The sequence below is a fragment of the Heterodontus francisci genome, chromosome 39 (genome assembly GCF_036365525.1).
Source record: "Heterodontus francisci isolate sHetFra1 chromosome 39, sHetFra1.hap1, whole genome shotgun sequence".
In the NCBI taxonomy this organism is placed as follows: Eukaryota; Metazoa; Chordata; class Chondrichthyes; order Heterodontiformes; family Heterodontidae; genus Heterodontus; species Heterodontus francisci.
The window spans coordinates 36,863,060-36,874,291 of NC_090409.1; positions in this window are offsets into that span (position 1 = coordinate 36,863,060).

Genomic DNA, 11,232 nt, shown 5'->3' on the forward strand with positions numbered 1-11,232 from the left:
GGCACTCTACAGCCTTGCGGACTGAACATTGAGTTCAATAACTTCAGAGCGTGACTGGCCCTTTTTGTAAATTAAATTTTATTTTCAATATTTTTCTATAATTTTAAATATTTAATTTTATGTTTTAACCATGTGCCTATTTTGCATGTCGACGGAGCTGCCCATTTCTTTGCCATTAACACTCTCTTTGCCTTTGTCCCGGGACAGCTTTGTTATTTAATCGCCTCCTGTCCTATTAAACACACTCCCCTTCATTTGTTTAAAACCGAATTATTTTCTGACCTTTGCCAGTTCTGAAGGGTCACTGACCTGAAACATTAACTCTGTTTCTCTCTCCGCGGCTGCTGCCAAACCTGCTGAGTATTTCCAGCACTTTCGGCCGCGCCGGAGAGCTTCATTAGCATAAAGGCCACCTCATTAACATAACGGTCAGCTCATTAGCATAACGGTTATCTGGCGCACCTGACAACCAGCGAGGACCGGAGATGTGATGAGTGACCGTTCCAAGCACCAATGGGAATCGGCCTCTCGGCGAAACGTCATCTGGAGGGCGGGCCGGATGCCTTGCAGCCAATGGGAGGCGGGTATTTTGGCGGGAAGCGGCGGATTGGGTTTCTCTGGCTCGGGGAAGGGACGGGCGGTCTCCCTGAAAGGAGTTAGTGATCGAGGTGAGGCAGCAGCAGGAGACACGGAGAGCAGGACCGGGGAATGAGGGGGTCAATGTGGGCCCATTACCATCACATCGCAGAGAGAGAGAAACAGATTTGTTCAAGTGGATGCAGGTTTAATTCAGCCGTGCAGCCATTTCTGGAGGAGAAAAAAAGGTTGAGGCTTTTTAACTGAGAGTGTAACACACAGTCTCCCTCATCACTGAGCCACAGATTGTTAATTCCTGCAACAGCCAGCAAACAGCCTGATTTCCTGGGATCACACAATCCCAAAGAGAACCACAGGCTGCCCTGAAATTACAACCTCCACTGGTTTTAATGAATCTGCTGATATCACACAAATTTTTATTCCTTCATGGGATGTGGACGTCACTGGCCAGGCCAGCATTTATCGCCCATCCCTCATTGCCCTTGAGAAGGTGGTGGTGAGCTGCCTTCATGAACCGCTGCAGTCCATGTGGGGTAGGTACACCCACTGTGCTGTTAGGAAGGGAGTTCCAGGATTTTGACCCAGCGACAGTGAAGGAACGGCGATATAGTTCCAAGTCAGGATGGTGTGTGGCTTGGAGGGAAACTTGCAGGTGGTGGTGTTCCCATGCATCTGCTGCCCTTGTCCTTCTAGTTGGTAGAGGTCGCGGGTTTGGAAGGTGCTGTCTAAGGAGCCTTGGTGTGTTGCTGCAGTGCATCTTGTAGATGGTACACACTGCTACCACTGTGCGTCAGTGGTGGAGGGACTGAATGTTTGTAGATGGTGTGCCGAACAAGCGGGCTGCTTTGTCCTGGATGGTGTCGAGCTTCTTGAGTGTTGTTGGAGCTGCACCCATTCAGGCAAGTGGAGAGTATTCCATCACACTCCTGACTTGTGCCTTGTAGATGGTGGACAGGCTTTGGGGGGTCAGGAGGTGAGTTACTCGCCGCAGCATTCCCAGCCTCTGAGCTGCTCTTGTAGTCACGGTATTTATGTAGCTACTCCATGTTTGAACCAAAGCTGTAATGAGGTTGAGGAGCTGAGTGGCCCTGGCGGAATGCAAACTGAGCATCACTGAGCAGGTTATTGATAAGCAAGTGCCGCTTGATAGCTCTGTCGACAACCCCTTCCCTCACTTTACTGATGATCAGGAGTAGTCTGACATGGCAGTAATTGGCTGGGTGGTTTTGTCCTGCTTTTTGTGCACAGTACATACCTGGGCAATTTTCCACATTGCCGGGTAGAAGCCAGTGTTGTAGCTGTACTGGAACAGCTTGGCTAGGGGCAGGGCAAGTTCTGGAGCACAGGTCTTCAGTACTATTGTTGGAATGTTGTCAGGGCCCATAGACTTTGCAGTATCCAGTGATTTCAGCCGTTTCTTGATATCACGCGGAGTGAATTGGATTGGCTGAAAACTGGCATCTGTGATGCTGGGGACTACAGGAGGAGGCCGAGATGGTTCATCCACTCGGCACTTCTGGCTGAAGATGGATGCAAATGCTTTACGCTTGCCTTTTATGTTGGGCTCCCCCATTGTTGAGGATGGGATATTTTTGGAGCCTCCTCCAATTAGTTGTTTAATTGCCCACCACCATTCACGACTGCATGTGGTAGGACTGCAGAGTTTAAATCTGCTCCGTTGGTTGTGGGATTGCTTAGCCCTGTCTATTGCATGCTGCTTCCGCTGTTTGGCATGCAAGTAGTCCTGTGCTGTAGCTTCACCAGGATGACACCTTATTTTATAGGTCTGCCTGGTGCTGCTCCTGGCATGCCCACCTTCACTCTTCATTGAACCAGGCTTGGTCTCCCAGCTTTATTGTAATGGTAGAGAGGGGGATATACCAGGCCATGACGTTACAGATTGTGGTTGAATACAGTTTTGCTGCTGCTAATGGCTCATAGCGCCTCATGGATGCCCACTTTTGAGTTGCTCGGTCTGTTTGAAATATATCTCATTTTTAAAAAATGAACATACTAACATAGGACGAAAGGTAACTGGGTTATTTTTATTTATTCATGGGATGTGAGTGTTGCTAGCAGGACCAGCATTTATGGTCCATCCCTAATTGCCTTTGAGAATGATATCAAAGGGAAAGGTAACTGGAGCAAGTGGTAATGGAGAAAAGAAGCCGGGAGGATATTTTTGCTCTCTAATGGGTGGTTTGGCAAAGATGAGCAAGGCCCAATAATATTTTCTCTATTCCAGCCAGGTCTGAAGATGGATGGCTGAACCGTTTGTGTCCCTTGTGCTCGAGGGAGTGAAGACAGGGGCCATACTGGGGGAGCAACTAAGGTAAGAACCAGTAAGTGTTTCACTGGGCACAAGGGCATCAAAGATGGAGGAGAGAGTGTGGTTGAGGTAATTTGACAGCTGCCAAAGTATCATCGCAAATGGAGGGCCAGAGGTTAGGCAGTCTGGAATTTGCGTTCTCAGTGAGAAGGGAAAGCTTTTGCCCTGGGGCTATCGCAGACGGAGATAGGATTGAAAAGGCGTAGTGGGATACAGGTGGTGAGAGTTACATGAACTTGGTCAGTGCATGAATAAAAGTGGGAATCATTACTTGTTTAGTGGGAAATCATTTGTTTAGACTTTAGTGTGTGGATCTAAATCACAATTATGTTGCTCAAGAGGTATAAAACAATCCTTTCCCAGTCACCTATAAATGGTAGCTGTTCTATATTATTTTCGCTTATTGTCTCCTAGATTGCCAGAGGGTAAAAATGATATTTTTGCATTCCAACCTGTGAAAGTCACCTGGGAATAAATGTTTTATATCTAAAGTATTTAAATTTGATTTTGAGTCATGTAAACATCAGCGTTTTGAGGCATTTTACGAGCAGTGTCTGTCCTATAGTCCCATTTCCACACATTCTGGCACAGATATTTTGAAAGCCTGCTTTCAATAAATAACTGGTATCTCTCATTGGTGAATAAGAAGTCCGAGAGTAAAGATACATCTGTGGAGCGATTTGATTTCAGACTGTGAGTGAATGATCTTGTTTAACCAGTTTAGATGTTTCTTCAGACTCTTGAGTAGCAGCTAGAACTTAGAGTAAAGAGCAGGATAGTGCTGTATTTGAGTAAATTAATACTGAAGTGAGGGATTACAGCACTTGAGTTTCAGGCTGTGAAAAAATACCAAAAATACATCGCATCATCGAGTCATTCTTAGGAGCTCTTGTGAGGATGACAGCTGGTTAAGATGAAAATGTCCAGCAAAAAAAAAAATCTGACAAGAACTGGGAAGTCACCACCCAGGAAATATTGTTAATGATCTGCTGTAACCATTTTACAATTGTAAGATTTGGTTAGGGAGACACAGATTACCCAAAAACGTGGTCGAAGTCTTGGGTGGTTTTGAAGTGGTTTATTAAGAAGCAGCAAAATATGATATGTATAAGCTAAATAGACAGAAAAGATATATGACCATGACAGGTGGGAATAGTTTACCGGTCTTTCGGGACGAACGGATGGATGACGCAGAGTGAATGCTGGTCTCCGTAGATGGTGGCAGCAGTCCCTTCTGCTCAGTTATGCAGCTCTCTTCCAGTCTTCTTTCTGAAGAAGACTGAAAGTTTCCCTCCCGAACACCTGATTATAAACTTGATTTCTAGGGGCTGGTGGGTGTCCCATCTCAATCACCAAGGGAGAGGTATCCAAAGTAAACCCCTCCTCTGCCCATCACTATGCCCACTAAGCCAGCTTCCACCTTATCTCGTGCTTGGTACCATTTGTAACCTTCTGCCAGTCACTGTCTAGAGAGGAGATGGGGCTCCATCTAATCAGATTTAGGAATGCCTTGTTTTAGAGCCTGTGCTAGTCATATCCTTGGCAGAAATAACAGGCCAACGTTGTCCTGTATCTGTCAACTTGGCTGACTGCGCTGGAATCTTTCTTAACAAGAGAGAGAGCTTTTTCTATAATATTCAATTAATTTTCTGAAGATTTTATAAGGTTGTTAGACAGCCATTTCATACAGATCTTCCCACCTTGAGAAGGAAATATCCTTACCGACTTCTCTCAATTAGCCCCTGACTAACCTAGCTATTTCTAAATTATAAGCTTGTTTCTCTACCTTCTGTATCAGACACTGTGGGTAGAAAAATTATCAGAATCATCAACACAAAACCCTTCAGCTACCACCAAGAACTTTTTCAGTAAAATGTGATCACTATCGAGTTAGATTGACACTCCCCACCTGTAGATCATCTCATTCAATTCTAAATTATTGGCATGTCATAAATGCTTCAAACAAAAGATCATGCATGGACTTAAAAAGATTCTCCAGCTCCCTGTTCACCTGCAACCATCTTGTGGATATTTCTTGCTCAGGATTAGACCTAGCCCTCAATTTTCCTAATCCAGATTCCATATCCCTCTTTACATTAATTTTAACCCCTCTGTACCAGTATGTTTAATTCTATCCTGATGAGATTAAAGTAAGTTTCTCGATGGAGTATGTGTCAATGTCTTGATGATTTAAAATATTTTCTCACTCTACCAGCCACATTAACCATTTTATATGTCGTGCTCCTTATCAAGTAACCGAGCATGTCTCTGACCCGTTCTTCAGTGTAAGATTACCATGCATTTCCGCATATTAGTTGCTTCACACACAACAACTTTGCTCACTAATAACGGTATCCTGCTATCACGTGCCATCCGATACAAGCCATTTTTGGACTTTCAGCTGATCTTATCCTGATGCCTTGGATAGTGGCCAGACTATTACATTCAGTTTTCTTGAAAAGTTCATAAGCAAGGGTACAGACATCTCAAGAGAAAGTTATCAATTCACAAGTCTCATCTCCACTTTCCTGACTTCCACTGGAATGTACATGGAGACCAGATTGATATATTCCATTGAACACACACAAGGTGAGTTATTCCAATTCCTATTGGTGGTGTGATTTTCCTGTCTTCATCTTCTATCCTAAGTGGGACATCCCATTAATTAGATTCTATGTAATTCATGAGACCTGGAGGAGCTTTACTGTCTAATACAATATTCTCAGAATAATTTTGGAACAGACATCCTGCATTCCCAAGTGGTCCCAGTTATTAACACTTTTATTTGTTCTTCATTTATTATGACCTTTTATTTCCTCAATAATCACCCACTAAATTGTCTCAGGTTACAGGAAGATATAGACGAGATGGTCAATTGGGCAGAAAAGTGGCAGATGGAATTTAACGCTGAAAAGTGTGAGGTGATGGACTTTGGAAGTAGTAATGTGACACGGAAGTATTCATTGAATGGCATGACACTGGGAAGTTCCGAGGAACAAAGGGACTTTGGCGTGTTTCTCCATAGATCTCTGAAGGCAGAAGGGCAGGTTAATAGGGTGGTGAAAAAAGCATATGGGACACTTGCCTTTATCAATCAAGGCATAGATTACAAAAGCTGAATCCCCCACTGTCAACATCCTGGGGTTACCATTGACCAGAAACTGAAATATAAATACTGTAGCTACAAATGCAGGTCAGAGGCTAGGAATCCTGCGGCGAGTATCTCACCTCCTGACTCCCCAAAGCCTGTCCACCATCCACAAGGCACAAGTCAGGAGTGTGATGGAATACTCTCCACTTGCCTGGATGGATGCAGCTCCAACAACACTCAAGAAGCTCAACACCATCCAGGACAAAGCAGCCCGCTTGATTGGCACACCATCTACAAACATTCACAACCTCCACCACCGACGCACAATAGCAGCAGTGTGTACCATCTACAAATTGCACTGCAGCAACGCACCAAGGCTCATTCGACAGCACCTTCCAAACACGCGACCTCTACCAACTAGAAGGACAAGGGCAGCAAATACATGGGAACACCACCACCTGCAAGTTCCCCTCCAAGTCACACACCATCCTGACTTGGAACTATATTGCCGTTCCTTCACTGTCGCTGGGTCAAAATCCTGGAACTCCCTTCCTAACAGCACTGTGGGTCTACCTACCCCAAATGGACTGCAGCGGTTCAAGAAGGCAGCTCACAACCACCTTCGTAAGGGCAATTAGGGATGGGCAATAAATTCTGGCCTGGCCAGCGACGCCCACATCCCATGAATGAATAATAAAAAAATGACTATCCAACTCTTGATCTACCTGTGCCTCAGGACTTTCATCACAAAAACACGAGTATTTGAGATACAAGATCTTTCATTTCCCTATATCAGCTGCTCAGATTCTGAGATTTTGTAATCAACCTTGATTAATCGTGAGGAATGAATCTTAACAGTTTTATTTCTATGCTTTGTAACTACAGTCTTACCATTGCAAACGATTACCTTACCAGGGCCCTTGCATTCCCTATGACCATCTCTTTTATAATACACCAAATCTCCTGAACTAAATACCACCTCAGATGGCCTTATACGATGCCTCAGAGCTCTCTGCATTTTCTCAGTGACCTCAGCCTTGATAAAAGCCCGTGTCCTGCATGTAAAGCATTCAAATTGCAGAAAAAAATGGAACTAATTGTAGTACGTTCTAGAGCAGGAGGACTCTTGCACAGTACAGCAGACCATTTGAGATTCTGCCCATAGACCAATTGATAGGGAATCTATCCTCCAACCATCTGAAGCAAATTCTTTGTAAGAACCACCCATGTCAGGGCAGTTGTCAACTTGCCGTTTGGCTGGTCAGCTAAGATTTTATATAACATTTCATCAACCACTGTGTGATTCCTTTCAGAGCCCATTGCTGAAAGGGCTTTCAGCTGCAGTATTCATAACCGTAATGTTCATTTTGTCACACATGTCTCTGAACCCGTCATTGGCAAATTCCCCTCCATTATCAGTCAGAAACTTAGCTGGTACCCCAAGACCACTCCCTACCCATTTCTCCATAATTAAGTCTATAATCAGCCTTTTGTCTTTGCTATTTATTATTGTAGAAAGACTAAATCTAGTTGATAGGTCTATAAAACACAGAATAAAAATATTCTTGTCTCTGACCCATACCTTTAAATCCATGGCAACTACCTCTTTAAAGTCACAAGCTAATGGAAGGCTAACAATAGGACATGATGGTGTCCTCCGATACTTTTTACAGATTTTACACTTTTCACTAATCTCTTCTATTATCCTCGTATATTCTTCATCAATCACACCTGCATCTTTTAATAGGGTTCTAAATCTCTGACAAGAAGGGTGAGAAAATTTTCTGTGTGACTTTAAGACAATTTGCCTTTTGTCTCTCTGATTCATAACACCATCAATACTTCTCTGACACTCTGATTAGAAATATAAGCTTTTGTTAAGGGGATACAATAATTCCCTGACTGGGTAAACTGCAAATTCATTGGCTTCCCAAGCATAATTGCCTTATCATGCAGCATATCAAGTTTCATTGATGCCTTTTTCATTGAAGGCTTACTCAACAGTAAAGGTATCTCACTGGAGAATACATCAGCACTAATAAAGTGGCTTACCCCAGCTATTTTACATGGGATTATTACTCTCATCAATGACTTCAACGTGTCGTCATCACCAAGCCTAAAGCTAGTAGTACTTTTATACTCCTTAACCTTGCATCGATCCTCACTACTGAGTGAATCCAGATAAGACTGCAACCAATCAGTTCCACATACAGTCGACGTGCAAGCAATCTCCAATACAGCACCGTTATGAACAAATCCATAACCAACACATTCATCACAGGATGGAAACTCCTTGTGACTAGTACAATTCATTCAGATCCATCAGTATCTTCCTCTTCTGCCTCAGAATTCCCTGCGTCATGTGTTATTTTGAGGACTCTGCCCCTCCGCTTAGGGCAGTTCATTGCATAATGATACTTTGAGTCACATCTGAAGCACCCATTAACTATTCCTTAGGCATTCCTGGGATTCAACAGCTTATGATTGGTGTTCCAATTCAGTTTTCCACCGTAATAGTCAGACCTGCTAAAGGTGCTTTCATCCTCATTCCTCCTGCCTTTAATTCTTCCATTATACTTCGGCCTGCTTTCAGTATCTGGATTATTTCTAAGTCTAATAAACATTGAGTTCTCCATTCTTTGTGTCACCGCAGAATTCCCTGCTTGTTCTACCAGGACTGTAGGAAATCACTGTTTCCCCAGGAATATTTTTAAGGTCACAGACATTTGGTCCAACAGAGAGTATCTGTCCAAGAACTAAACCCCAGTTAGAACCAGGAGCCTGTCCATATTTGACACCCGAGCACAATCTAGCAATTTAAAAGCTAGCACTGAACCAGGGATCTCCAAATTGAATTTCTTCAATAGTGTTTACAGTCTGTTAAAGGCCATGATATAACCATCTGTTTTCCGAAATCTATGAAAGTCTGACCATGCCGCATACGCATTCATTAGGTCATCTTTCTTGTAAATTTCATCCAAAAATTCTAACAGAAGATCCAACCCTTCATCAGTAACCAACTGACGACCATCCAGTCCACAAAACATTTTACTTCTGATTTTACTTTTGGTAGGAAGTGACAACACCAAAGCCATACCTTGTTTCCTCTTTGTTAGAAATGTAACCCGTGTCCACATATCCACTTCACTCTTCCACTGGTCATATGGTTCAGACTCAGAGAACATCAGAGTGTAGTCATACCCAGACAATTTGTACTTGCTCTTTGCCATATTTTCCACAATATCCCTTGAGATTTTAGTTTTCTATCCAAAAAACATTTCCCAAATTCCAACCTTCAGCTTTAGGCAACCATCGTCTGCTACCGTGTTAAACTCCAGAAAGCTTGTTATGGAAGGATAATGCTGGAGCCTATATTTACTCAGTTTCACATTAATTGTGCAGAGTAAAAGGATTACAAACATGTATCTCCTCACTCAAACCCATCACCAGTCTCATTGCATGTCTGCTTATAAGTGCTCAACTAAGACCCCAATTAACACTCTTTGCCTGCATACAATTAACAGATTAACAATGGATGTTTTTTGGACTGGAGGAAGCTTTGTAGTGAAGTCCCCAAAGGTGTAAGGACACTCCCTGTTTGTGATATACATTAATGACCTACACTTTGGTGTACAGGGCACAATTTCAAAATTTGCGAATGAGATGAAATTCGGAAACATTGTGAACTATGTGGAGGATAGTGCAGAACATCAAAAATACATAGACAGCTTAGTGGAATGGACGAACAAGTTGACAGATGAAATTTAATTCAGAGAAGTGTGAAGTGATTCATTTTGGTAGGAAGAACGTGGAATGATAATATAAAATAAAGGGTACAATTCTAAAGGGGTGCAGGAGCAGAGGGACCTAGGTGTTTACGCAAATAAATCGTTGAAGGTGGCAGGACAGTTAATAGAGCATACAGTATCCTGGGCGTCATTTATAGGGGCATAGAGTCCAAAAACAGTTATGTTCAACTTGTAAAAAACAAGTTGGTTCAGCCTCAATTGGAGTACTGTGTCCAGTTCTGAGTGCCACGCTTTAAGAAAGATCTGAGGGCATTAGAGAGAGTACAGAAAAGATTCATGAGAAAGGTTCCGGGAATGAGGAACTTCAGTTACGTGGATAGGTTAGAGAAGTTGGGACAGTTTTCATTGGAGAAGATATGATTCAGAGGCGATTTGATAAAGGTTTTCAAAATCATGAAGGGTCTGGACAGAGAAGATAAGGAAAAACTGTTCCCATTGGTGGAAGAAGCGAGAACAAGGGAGCACAGATTTAAGATAATTGGAAAAAGGAGCAATGACAACATGAGAAAAAACTTCTTCACGCAGCGAGGGGTTAGGTTGGGGTGGAGGAAGGTTCAATCGAGGCATTCAAGAGGGAATTGGATTGTTATCTGAAAAGGAAGAATGTGGGGTGAAAGCAGGAGAGTGGCACCAGATAGATTGCTCTTTCAGGGAGCCAGTACAGACATGATGGGTTGAATGGCCTCCTTCTGTGCTGTAATGATTTTTTGATTCTATGTTTGTGTGATATCCCACATGGAGTGCTGCATTTAGTTCTGGGCATCACACCTCTGGAAAGATTTATTGGGCATGCAGGAGGTGCAAATCAATTTTACGAGAATATTACCAGGGTTAGAATGGTTAAATAACAAGGACGTGATGCATGAACTAAGCTTCTCTTCCCATGATTTTAGAAGGTGGATGGATGATCTAATTGAAGTGTTTATAGTGCCATGCTCGGAAGAAGCTGTGATGAAATAAACAAAGAATTGGAGGAATTATGAAAAAAAAAGATGGTTGTGGTTGTTGGAGGTCAATCATCTCAGTCCCAGGACATCACTGCAGGAGTTCCTCAGGGTAGTGCCCTAGGCCCAACCTAGGCATTACCATCGCTGAATCCCTCACTGGAGAGAGAGACGGTGTTTAAGCCAAGACCCCAGAAAGCTAGTTTCCAGCCAGATGTTGTGAGAGAGATCCAGCTAAGCAAGAAGAAACCTTCTGGACAAAAACTTAAACAGCCACAACAGCAGAGACATTACAAACTGACCTTGAGACTCTCTACCTGTGAAAGTAACCAAATTCACACCATCAGCTGTGTGCTGAGTCGTAACCACCAGAACACTACAACACCTCCATAAATTCAAGGCTACAAAGATCCAGGCCTGCATCTTTAAAAAGACTTTTCTCCTGAGAAGATGCAAATTTTC